The 13,223-nt window shown below is 34.9% G+C and overlaps 1 pseudogene; it reads left to right on the top strand.

Annotated features, from left to right (window-relative positions):
• Positions 1-10,175: 10,175 nt before the first annotated feature.
• LOC117721337 (ruvB-like 1 pseudogene) lies at positions 10,176-12,996 on the top strand (annotated as a pseudogene).
• Positions 12,997-13,223: the final 227 nt, after the last annotated feature.

The following is a 13,223-nucleotide window of genomic DNA, read 5'->3' as shown; positions in this document are numbered from 1 at the left end:
TTAAAAGAGTAAAATTTGTTCACAAAAATTTGTATCTAGATGTGCAAAATTCCAACTCTACAATCTTCAGTTTCTAATGAGGGATTTGGGCTTATTGATTCTACTCAAGCATGGCTTTAGGGGGTACTTAAGTTCTTATAATTAATTCAAGCATTATCTTATTACCTCAGTATATTGCTTTCAGACTGGAAAAATTAAGATTTGAAAGAAACTAAATAGACTTTTGTAGCATTCTTAGCAGATAAAACACTTAGTGAAGAAACAACTCAGGATAACCATTTGTTTACTACCAATAAACATACTCAAGGAGTGTTTCTTTGAGACCTTGGTGTTCTCTTCTCTTCTATACTTAATTTCCACATTTATATGTCATGTTTGCCTTCATCACCAGTGGAGAAAAGTCTAGGAAGATTTCTCATGACATTTTTGTTTAGACTAAAATTAACAGTCCTGCCTCTATAACTGCTGTTATTAAATCTCCACAAAAAGTCTACAAATCTCTTTCAGTCTCTCAGTTTCTCTGTCTTTTTATCTCTCTAATATACACCCAGACAAGAACATAAACAAGAAAAACAAAAACAAACAAACAAACAAAAAATAAACCTGAAAGAATTACCAGAAAACAAAACAGTTTTTAGAAAGTCTGTGAAAAGCTATGTGTCAACAGACTTCTGGAAGAATTTTTAAATTGTTAAACCTTAAACTCTTTGTCTCAGTGCTTTTTCTCATATTTTGAATTTGGAATAGCTCTGTTAAGTAGATTATCTTAATCATAACATTTTCAATGAAAATCATATTTTGTATGTGTATTGTTAATTAATCTCCACTACTGAACTGGATATGTATAGATCTATATTTATCATAATCCATAGTTATAATAAAATCTGAGGGGTCTCAGAGATGGAGATATTTGAAAGTACTAGTAAAATATGTTTGGATGCCTGTAAGTATTCATAAAAGATTATTAAATTTGTAGGAGTGGGGATTACAAGTTGTTGTGTGGTGCCCTACATGGCTACCAGGAACTGACTCTAAACCAATGACCTAACTATCCAGCCCAAATATAATTATCTTTAAAAGTATCAACCAACAAAACAAGGTGCACAGCTGATAGGCTTGTTAAGCTCCAATACATGTACACCATTGCACCCCTTTATACCTTATCTACTTCTGGTTAATTTCAGTCATGACCTACCCACATCTAAGTAGGGCCTCAAGAACAACCACGCAACATGCAGTCCTGCCTGTTGTATTTTTATGCTTGTCCTTTTATGCAGAAAAGAATTCAGTAGGCCCATTGTACTACATGCTTTCTTGGGTCTTATCCATGTACATTGGATTCAGTAGCAAAAGAGACAGCTGCCAAAGTATCACTTTAAATTTAACATTTTAATTGTTTGGTATTCGTTTCACATGCATATTTTTCAAACACCATACCCTGTCCCATCTTAGGAATCTGATAGAATCAGAATAGTTGATCACCTAAGATCCTCAAGATAACTTAAGAACAGAGCTATTCATGCTCATGTGGGTATACATTAGTTTCAGTGACAATATACAATATGGTCTACTTCACCTACCATTAAATGAGAGGATGCATCAAAGAACATACTATACTAGAACTAATTTCATGAATAAATACATGCCCTGCTTCATAAGGCCTAATGCTCATAGCAGATGCTTTCCTTCATTCATTTAGATAATGAGATCCTACAGTTTTATATGTTATATTTGATGACTTATTTTGTATCACATGCAAATCATCAAAATTCAAAGTTTATGGAATGTTTTGGATGTGGTGGCCATCTGTTCTAGTGACATACATTATACGGATAATACTAAATAATATGTTCTCAAGGGAAAAGTTCCATCGGATAGTGATAAATGTGCAGTTTGCATTAAGGACTACTTGTTTATGTTTATAGACTTAAGGCCATTGGAGATGTATTAACAATATTGTCTGCTAACTGACAAATTAATAACTGGAAATGTAAAGGGTTCTTCATATAAAAAAACAGAGATTTCATAACTGCTTGTAAATTACTCCGGTTTGTTTGTTACCCATAATGACACTCATGACAAACCACAAAATAAATAAATAAATAAGTAAACTTCTGAGAATTTCATGAAGTCACTTAGAACTCTCTCATCAAATTACCACAAGTGCCCTGTGTTTTTCCTCAGAATAAAATGTAAATAGCCACATCAGCTCAAGAATGGGACAAATCATGAAGACTAATTATAAAGGACAGAAAAGGAGGCCAAAGTTGCAGCAAAGTAATTTGACTACTAACATCAAAGACAATGTATATAATTGTGCCACCTTAATTGGACAGAGTACTATTAAGAGAAATTTGGTACGTAAGTTTCTAACCATAGATTCTGTGTCCAAAAGACACAAATACATCCTAGATGTAGGACTGCCATTGCAATGCACTACATAGCTATAAAAGTGTCTTGTATGACTTAAAACAACTGTCCTTTCCCTGTTTGAAAAGCCAACATAACGCTAATTTAATCAGAACAGAACAGAAGAGGAAATGAGTCTGCTTCCTAAATGGCTTAGGAAGGAACCACACGGTAAATGGAATGATAGTTGATGTAAGGATATGAGTATTCCAATCCTTCTTCAATCTAGTTGTGTATTACTGAAAGACATGGTGTATTAGAGTGAAGTGGTCATCCACCTACTCTCAACATCACAGATTTATTGTCTCAGTCCAGTGAAGGCTGAAAACACAATCATTTCTAAGAGTCAATAAGGCAAAAGCAAGCCTTATTGAGAGTTCAGTAAAATGTAAAGGGAAAACAGAAAGAAAGAAAGAAAGAAAGAAAGAAAGAAAGAAAGAAAGAAAGAAAGAAAGAAAGTAAGTAAGTTGTCAGAACCAACATCTTTAAAAAAAAATGTCAGCCCCCTAGGGGAGGGGAAATTTTTTTTTCTTGATACTAAAACTTGTTCTGAGAATTGTATATTGCAGAATACACAGCCTTGGTGTATCTACTCATCAAGCATACTGAGCAGACCTGCCCAAACCTCCGATGTCCTGGAATTCCATCTGGATTCAGTGAAGACACAGCAGCAGAGGCTTATCAACTTACTCTTCCCCCCACCCCTCTTCTAATATCTCAATGCCCTTAATCAGCGTGAAGAAGTTAAAGAAGAGTCAGTGCCCCTATTCCCTGGGCTTGGGGACTAATGTGGTTAATAATGGTCTGTCTTTCTAGGGAAAAGTAGTGGTTTTATTGGAACAGGGAGGATTAGCTAGGACTTATTGCATATCCATAACCTATTGGTAGAAATCTGTATAATTATTATCAAGATGAAGTTATAATTTCTTAAATGGTACAAAATTTACTTTGATTTCAAATTTAAGGTTTTCATTGGTACGAGCTCCTTATTAATATAAAAGTGAGATGAATATTGATACTCTCATGGGCTATGTGCTTGTATAACACATTAAGGAATACAAGGCCTAGACCCAGTCCTTCCTTAACTTTTTTAACTGATTTGGGACAGTTAGCCTATGAGTTAAGGGACTATAGCAAATTTATGGCTTTGAGTTTATTGTTAGGAGGTTTCCCATATTTTATTTAGAAATAGCTGAGAGGAGTGTACAGACAACAGTCCAGGTGACCTTACATAGATAGTTGGTTTTCAAAACGTCAGAAGTCCATAGAATTGACACTACAAAAATTTATATATTAATGTCCATTCTGATTAGAGACTTGTCTGCTCATGACAGCTTCCTATTGTGGATTCTAAGAAGAAATTGAGCATCCTTGGAGTTATGCCAGTTGTGTGGTGACAGCCACTAGGCAAGAATTGCCTCTTTCCATCTACAGACAAATTACTGTCTAGGCATGAAGTTTATATCCATAAATATTGAGTTGTGTTTTCCTTGACCGGTCTTATTTGGGTCAGAGATTTACCGTAACAAGTTACTTACTAGAATAGAAATGACTCAAGAAAACTGCATAGTCAAAAAACACCTTGGAATTGGTGGTAGTTCCAAAAGCTGTAGACTTTGATACACTAAACAACCTTCAGGGTGGTGGGTGTCTTCGCAGGTAACTAAGTTGCTCCGAGTGCCTTCCAGGCAGTTTTGTTGGCCTTTGCTTCTATCAGATGGCTTGACTGGTTTTGCTGTTTCTTCCAGGAAGCTGGGCATGTATGAGAGTCTTTTTTGTAGTTGGGCTCATCTGACAGTGGCTCTCAATAGTCTCTCCTATTTATATACTCTTGGGAGTGTAGGTACATAATAAAATTGGCCAATTACAAAGACTTCTAGAAACTGCTTTGTGTTGTTTACTTTCTGTCCTAATAAACTTTCCTATAGTGTAGAAGGTTTTAATCTCAAAGAAAATTGCAACACAAGAGTCCCCATTCCTTCTCTGACAACAGGATGTATTGGCTATTGACCCTGTCTGTACGTTATTTTGTTGACATTACTACTCTGTAATCTTGCTTGCTATTAATTATATTAAGCCTTCTTTGTTCCTTATGGCTACAAATTGTAGCTGAAGTTGCTTTTAGTTGACTTTTTGTCTATGGGAACATTCCAGAAATAGATGAAGGTGTTCTTTAAATAAAAAATGTCAGCTATTCCTAATTATCATTTACTATTAGCTGAATTAGGATAAAGAGCAAATGATAGAGTAATAATTCCCTAAAATAGACTCCCTAAGAGCTATGCTGGGGGAATAGCTAGCCTATCTCCACTCATCTAGGTCATATCCCCTTTTATTATCTGGTCAGTTTGGTTTTGTAAATCATTGAACTAGGCCTCTTGTTCATTTTTATAGTTATTTAGATTTTGCCATTTTAACTCTTAATCTTTCTCTATATGTCACTCTTAAAACTACAGCAGATGTGGACAAATTTTAATTATAGGCCCATTACTTTTACTACCTATGGTGAGCTTAATAACTCTTGCCTCAGAATTTGGAAAGTTAGATCATAATAATCCAAATTACATCAAAAATTCTAAGTTATCTGGTATCATGCTTATTTAACTAATAAAGGTCATTTGGGCATCATACACTGCATTCCACCAATGGAAAATTTGACAACACAATTGTTCAAAAGTAATGAATTTGAGTAACTTGAAGGTCGAGGCAAATACCTGAGTATTCATGCTTGCAAAATTGAAATGCTAGCCTACAGACTTTTTTTATATTTCTGCCTTGAAATGAATTTTCTCTTATCATATTTCAATACTATATGCAATGTTACTCTCAGAAATTCTCTTACATGAGATTTGACCATAATGGGGAAAGAAGTCTGGAGTATAGAAACATGAAAGTTGCTTCCCTAGTACTTAGGTCTCATAACTTCTCATCCAAGATCCTCAGATACATCTGTTCAAGATATATGACCATGCATCTTAGTCTGCACAATCAGGGAAAAGGAATTTTTGCCAAGTAACTTATGCAATGATCACAAATTAATGACATGGCTTAAAAGTTAGAGAAATTTATGTAGATAAAGGCATCTTCAACATTATTAGGTTTATGAAGTCCAATAAGAATAAAGCCACTCAGCTATTAATTTTTCTCATAGAAGTTGTCACAATGCTAAATCTTTCAACATAAAAAAATCTCAAATGACTTGAAAGCAAATTTAACTAGTGTTGCAATTATTATTTTAGCGTAAAGTCCTTCTTATCACACAGTCTATGCTAACCTACGACTTCTATGAATCCCAATGAGTCAAGTATTAATAAAGACATTTAAAGTCAAAGTATTTCAAAATAGCATTTGATGGAGACAATGGTAATATTAAAGTATTTGGAGATGTGCTGACAAAATATTGAGACATTTGTATTATTGACAGGTGCCCCTTTTTTGGTATGCCAACAACTTGACAAATGGAAAAAAATAGAAACCCTAAATGTAGACATGTGGTTTGTTAATGTGTACATGTAGTGTCAAGTAGACAATGTCTACCCATTTAGTTAGCTGAACTGAGATACTTTGTATTTGGGCTTATAGGACATTTGCCATAGAGGCTTGAATATTCTTTACAATATTTTCTCCAGTAGAACTTGCTAAATTTGTTTACAAATAGGTGGAAGAATCGCATCATTTCACTCTTTGTGTATCTCTATATGTTCAATATGAACTTGAAAATTTTTGCTAGGAAATAATAGTATCTGAATCATTATATTTATCCACCATTTTAGTCGCTGAGTACAAAACCATGAGTTGGAATGCTTGGAAGAATACTGACACGTGTGCATCATTTCAACCCTCGTTTAGACACTTAGGAGAATTGACACAGTTGAAGCTAGTGATGCTGTCTCTCCTCACTGTGAGTAAATAATTGGCCCAGCAAATTAGTCATCATTCCTAATGACTAAAATATATTTCAACTATGGAGGTGGTTGCTATTCTGGGGTTGTTACTTTTGAATGTTGGTATTGTTAAACTACATGCTACCCACAACATGATGGGGCTCCCTAGATAAAGGTACTTTTACATCTCACTTTACAAAATTAATATTATGAACAATCATCAGTCATAGTTTTTCTATAATTATCTTGGTCTAAAATTTTTGTGGTATCTTATCTGTAGTTTGGTCAGTTCTGCTGTTTTCTACAAATGTGTTTGGGGCCTTTATTCTACAGAATACAAGACTGAAAATAAATCTATAGCAAAAGAGTCAAACTAAAATGGTTATAGAAAGAGAGCTTATGTTACCAGTTACAGTAATTAATTGTATCAGGGCCTCTCTGATGAAAGTACTCAGTGGAAGAAAACCTTGTTATTGATTTTGCAAGGTCTCCTCACTGGAGCTGTTCAGACTTTTCCAACAGAATCTAGTATTCTCACCTGTACCTTGGCATCTTGATGAACACAGTAAGAAAATAATAAAAAATTGACTAGACACAAATAAACATATTGAAAAAAATCACTTTTGAGATGATGGTATGTTATATAATTCTTCCACATGGTTTGTGTTTAACTTGTGTGAGTCAGAAAAAAATTGACTATAGAGAGTAGAGATCTTTATTTTTTTACCTTTTAAAGAAATATGGATAGACTACATATGTGTCCAAAACAGTAAATATTGAGAGAAAATGTATAAAGTACCTGCATTTCTTACAAGATATATTGTTTTTGAAAGACATGCACAGATATTCCAACCCATTCATCCCCAGTGAAAGAAAATAATCCCAAGTCACGTTGATAAACTGACAGTGCTTTCAAGTATCAATGAACAATTCATCATCAGTAATAAACATATTATGTTTCAAGGAAACACTCTAAAAACTATGCAAAGTTTCACTGAATGACCCCAAGGCTACTAGAAAGACTTAAAGAGATCTTCATGGGTTCTTTTGAAATATTGCTTTTCATGTTTAATGCCTCATTTTTCTAGACTGTACTTCAGAGTCTATGACTTCACTTTAATAATCTTCTTTATGAGTTCCATGCACAGTGGAAATAAAGACAGCCCTTGTACATGATTTATAAAATGCATGTCACCATGGCAACAATACTTTAATTTTGAAAACAGGTATCTTTATAAGAACCTGGATAACTCTAATGAGAAAAGGCACAAATGACAGGACATTTTTTTTGTAATTCTCAATCTATGTTCTGTGTTTGATTTATCTTATTTAAATTATAAAATATATTAATTTCTTCATTTTCTCTAATATTATTAAATATAAATCTATATACTGTTGTGAAACTATTGGAGAAAATTAGAAATATTTTTTTAAATACCAAAGAAATGAGAATAAATTAAACACAGCTCTATGAAACAGACATAATTTTCAGCCTTGTTTTCTCAAGATACTTATACTTTAATTCTTAAGAGTTAGATTGTATTCTGAAAATAAAATGGCCAAAATAATCATAGCAAAGAACACTATTGTCTTTAGATTAAAAATTGGCAAGAAGATTCTCCTCACTAAGTCAGACAATGAATGAGGTCTCAGAAAAACAGCTGAGCCACACCAAGGTGCCAGGAGTGGAGATGAAACAGGATATAAGCAATTTCTCCAGTACTAAAATCCTCCACAAAGTGTCTGAGTTAAAAATATAAATTCATTACACATTAAGCTAGCCATTATTACAGATGTGCTGTTTGTTGGGTACAATGCAAATTCTAGGTGATACAACTCCAGGGAGTTTATAGTTCAAGTGATGAAAAGTTTTAAAGATTATTAAAAGCATGAATAATTACAAATATTTCCTTTGTTATAAGTGATATAAAAACTTGTGATATTCATTTTCTAGTATATTGGATTCTCATTAAACCTAGTAATAACTGTATATTTATAGTATACTAATGACTAGAGATATAATATTTTATATTTTTTATTTTATCAAACATATATATGAGGAAAACAACGATTTTGACTTCAAGTAGCATACTCAGTTTCCAGAAACAATTAACTTTAACATAAGGTGTTGGAACAGGACTGGGGATGACTGGTTGAAAGGCAAGAGAGTCACATGACAAATCCCAGGAAATCTAACTCCAGCAACCAGCATCAAGGTGCATATATGAGTTTATTATCCACTTAAGCTTACATACAGTGATTGAATCAATCTCCAGCTAATTGTTGACCTGTCCTATTTAGGTATGCTCCAGTGAAAGCCTGGCCTGATGAGATAACTCAGAAGGAGTCTCCTGTGAGGACTTCTGTGAAGATAGGCAAAGCAGCCACCTACCTTGCCTTGGTGTCTTTTGGCTGTATCATCAGTGTTCCGGAAGCTATCCTGGATCTAATGTGTGACAGATCAGGACTCTTAGAGGAGTCACAGAAGCCTATGGTGCCTCGCTCTCCATCCTACTCTTTTTTTCACAAGGCTTACTTCTCCATCCCCTATAATAAAGAGTTGATAATATTGCTTTGAAGTAAATACAAATACAAAATTGGAAGCAATAATATATAAAGATTAGAAAAGAGAAAAATACCCAGATAAAGCATTATGAGATACAAACAAATGCATACACACACACACACACACCAAACAAACAAACAAAAATACCCAACAACAACAACAAAATAATCTGTTATGACCATCTACTGGTAGGCATGTGCATCTGGATTTAAGAGCAATTTGTGTCCCTAGTAAGACCTAATTGAAGAAAACTAATTTTTTTATATTCAAGTGCTTATCAATTGGAGGTACCTCTTGGCTTAAGGGTGGGAGTCTGTAACCATTTTCAGTGTCAGCTCATGCACCACATCAGGTTCTGACATCTGCCGGTCCAGTGCATGCTGTAACAGTATTGTGAGTGCATAGGTGCTGGGGGGTCCTGCTATGTACAGAAGGCCTTGTTTTCTTGGTGCTCCCCTTCCCCTCTGGTCTTACAATCATTCCACCTCACCTTTCCCATGGTTCTATGATCTGTGAATGGAGGAAATTGATGGAGACATTCCATTCAGACAGAGTGTTCCAATGTCTCTTACTTTATGCATATTGTTCAGTTGTGGTTCCTATATACAGCAAGAAAGCCTTTCTGATGATGGCTGAGCAAGACACTAGTCTGTGTAGTAGTGTAGTAGAATATAATAAGGCTCATAGTAGAATGTAATTTTGTTGCTAATTTCTTTTAGCAGTATAGTGATATTTTTTTCCACAACTCCAACTGGGTCAGAGAGATCAATATAAGGCCAGATACAATGAAGAGAATACACATGTACATACACATGGATTTGATAGAAGAGAAAGTGAGGAATGGTCTTGATTGTATTCCATAGAGAGGGCTTTCTGAAAATAACACTGATTGCAGCAGCACTAACAATTAATAAATGAAACTAAAAATCATCTGTATAATTATAGCCTAATTTGGATAAAGTCATAACTTACCAAATGATAGTTTTTTTTTAACAAACTAAACATGTGGTAGAAGGCTAATATCTAAAATTATTTAAAGAACTCAAAAACATAGACACAAGGATAACAAGTAACCATATATAAATATGTGGTACAGGTATAAATAGATTATTGTCACAAGAGAAAATACAAATGGCTAAGAAGCCCATAAAGAAATGTTCAACATTCTTAGTCCTCATGGAAATGGAAATTAAAATTACTTTGAGATAAAAATCTTTCACCACTAGATAAATAAAGTAAGTGACACCTCATGTTGGTAAGAGTATAAGTCGAGTATTCATCCATTGCTGGTGGGAGTATAATATGCACTATGGAATATGCACTTGGATATGCACTATGGAAATCAGTCTGGTAGTTCATGAACAATTTGAAAATTGATCTACAGTAATATCTAGCATTACCACTTCTGGGCAAAGTCTGTACCCAAGGGATGCTTTTTTCTACTATACAGACTCTCATTCAACTATGCTCATTGCTCCTCTGTTCAAAAAAAAAAAAGCTAGAAACTAGAAATAACCTAGATGTAAGTAAATGAAAAAAAATTTAAAACAAAACAAACTTGTGGTGTATTTATGCATGAAATATTGCATATGTATGCAGTTATAAAGGTGAAATTTACAAGTAAATTGATGGAGCTAGAAAAAAATCATTCTAAATGAGGGAACTAGAGCATATAAAGACAAATATGGTATGTATTTACTTATATGTGGATGTTAGTTGTTAAATCTTCAATACGCAATCTATATAACCACAGAGGATAGATATAGAGTAAGTGGCTGAGGATAGGAATGAATCTTCATAGGAAGGGAAATGATAGATAACCTATGAATAGATTGAGGGATGGATGGGGGGATAAAATGTTAGAATCAAACAGGAAGTATGAAGAAAAAGGGTTAAGCAAGGTAATATGGGCAGGACAGCTAAAACTAAGGGCTGTTTGAGGAACTGTATGGGAAACCAATACAATAGAACCTTCCTAAAATATATACATATATGAAGGTGATCTAAATAGAATCACCAAATAATGGGGTAGATGGAGCTACAGATGGGCATCTCACATTGTCAAATGAAGACTCCAGTTCTGAAAATTGGTTAACCTACTGAATTGTTTGCCAAAGTCCCCTGTGGTAACCCATAAACAAACTATTCTGTGCCAAGCTATTGGTTAATCTTTACAAACTGATGGTAAGCTCTGATTACTTAAGACAACACCTTCACAACATGTTGAACATAGAGAAGTTGAGCTGGTGGCTACCTAGATCTTTCAACCTTACTGATTAGACTAGCTCATAGTCCTGAAAGATACTCTGCATGCTACCAAAAGAGAAAGCTATGCACAAACCCAGCTACAAAGTCTTAGATCTATCATGCATGCAAGATCCACTAGTGGATCTGATGCTTTTTGGACTAATGAATCAATATCTGATAAGATTTAAAGCCCATATGGGATATGGCACTCATCTCTGAAATTTCTCTCGGAAACAAGAATCTACTGCATTTTATTCACATGGTATCTATTAAGTTCTCTCAGGTGCACCAGTAAGAAGGGACCTCCATTTGAGGGAGAAATTCCCAGTCTTAGGATATGCTTGGCAAAGAACAGAGAGTTTCAAAAATCAATAAACTGAAGCCTTTCTTTTATTTAAAAGATGAGTTATTAGCAATATGTGCTTACTGTTTGACTCATTATCTGAACCCCTACACTCAAAATACAGTTTTAATTATGTAAGTAAAATAAAATCACCATATTTAGGCAGATTATAAGGTTAAACATATAAAAGAGAAACATTATTATTATTACTACTGCTGCTGCTGCTGCTGCTGCTGCTGCTGCTGCTGCTGCTGCTGCTACTACTACTACTACCACCACCACCACCCATGGTTAAGTTGTAACATGTAGCTTAATTGAATAGCTTGAAAGTTCTATTTTGTTGAATAACAATAATAAAAAATCTTTTAAATCTTGACCTTTTTTTGATATTATAGCAAAGATATGACTGATCACATTATAGTACATGTTATAATGTTTTGAATATGATAAATTTGTATGAAATAATTCAATGCTCTGTTTATATCAAGACAATGATTGAAGCCCTGTCTTCCGGGGCCAAGTGTCCTCTCCAGTCACTCGGGGTTGCAGACTGGAAGTACTACCTTCATATGCAATAAAAGTAAGACAATATGTTGAAAGAAGAATTAAGAATTTACATTGAGTAGAGGCTGGAGATGTGATTTACATTGAAGCAAACAGTGAAGCTGTGAAGTGGCAAAGCAGGTGTGACTCCTATGCCACAGGATTTGACCTTGAAGCTGAAAAGTACGTTCATTTGCCAAAGGGAGATGTGCACAAGAAGAAGGAAATCATACAGGATGTGACCTTGCATGAGCTGGATGTGGCCAATGCATGGCCTCAAGGTGAACAACATATTCTATGGGCCACTTTATGAAGACAAAAAAAGACAGAGATCACAGATAAACTGTGAGATTAACAAGGTAGTAAACAAATACATTAACCAGGGCATTGCAGAGCTGGTCCCTGGGATGCTCTTTGTCATGAAGTCTGTCTGCACAGTGCTCTGAAGTTCTCCATCACCCCCACTGTCATCTTTGCTTCCAACCGAGGCAACTGTGTCATCAGGGGCTCTGAGGACCTCACTTCTCCACACAGCATCCCATTGGACCCCCTGGACCTGGTAATGACCATCAGGACCATGTTGTATATGCCACAAGAGATGAAGCAGATCATTAAGATCTGAGTCCAGACGGAAGGAAGGCATCAACATCAGAAACGAGGCACTGAAACTCCTGGGGGAGATTGGCACCAGGACCACTCTGAGGTATTCGATGCAGATGCTGACACCAGCCACCCTGCTGGCAAATATCAACAGGAAGGACAACACTGAGAAGGAGCAAGAGGGAGAGATCAGCAAGCTCTTCTATGATGTCAAGTCTTCTGTCAAGATTTTGGCTGACCAGCAGGACAAGTACATGAAGAAACTTTGGGTTTGGAGGTGCACCCAGAGGACTGATTCAATATTGTGGACAGAGTCTTGCCTCAAGCATGCTTTTCAGTGTTACAATATCTTCGCAATTTATCAAATCTCCATGGTTGTTTGGAAGGATCCCTTACCAACCTAACTTGTTTTCTCATAAAACTGAATAGGCTACTTTGAAAAAAATTACATTGATTTGTTGAAAAGCAAACTAACATTGAATAAAAATTATAATCACTTTATGTTTTCATCAAAAGAAAAGGAAATATACAGCATTCTTTTAAAATGACTCTATGTTTTAGAATATTGAATATTTCTTCTTAAATTGTCACTACTATAATTAATTATTATTGTTATTAAGGTTCTTTCTTG

Source organism: Arvicanthis niloticus, chromosome 16 (genome assembly GCF_011762505.2).
Source record: "Arvicanthis niloticus isolate mArvNil1 chromosome 16, mArvNil1.pat.X, whole genome shotgun sequence".
Classification (NCBI taxonomy): Eukaryota; Metazoa; Chordata; class Mammalia; order Rodentia; family Muridae; genus Arvicanthis; species Arvicanthis niloticus.
The sequence above is the reverse complement of the archived record's forward strand: the minus strand, read 5'-3'. Positions and strand labels throughout refer to the sequence as shown.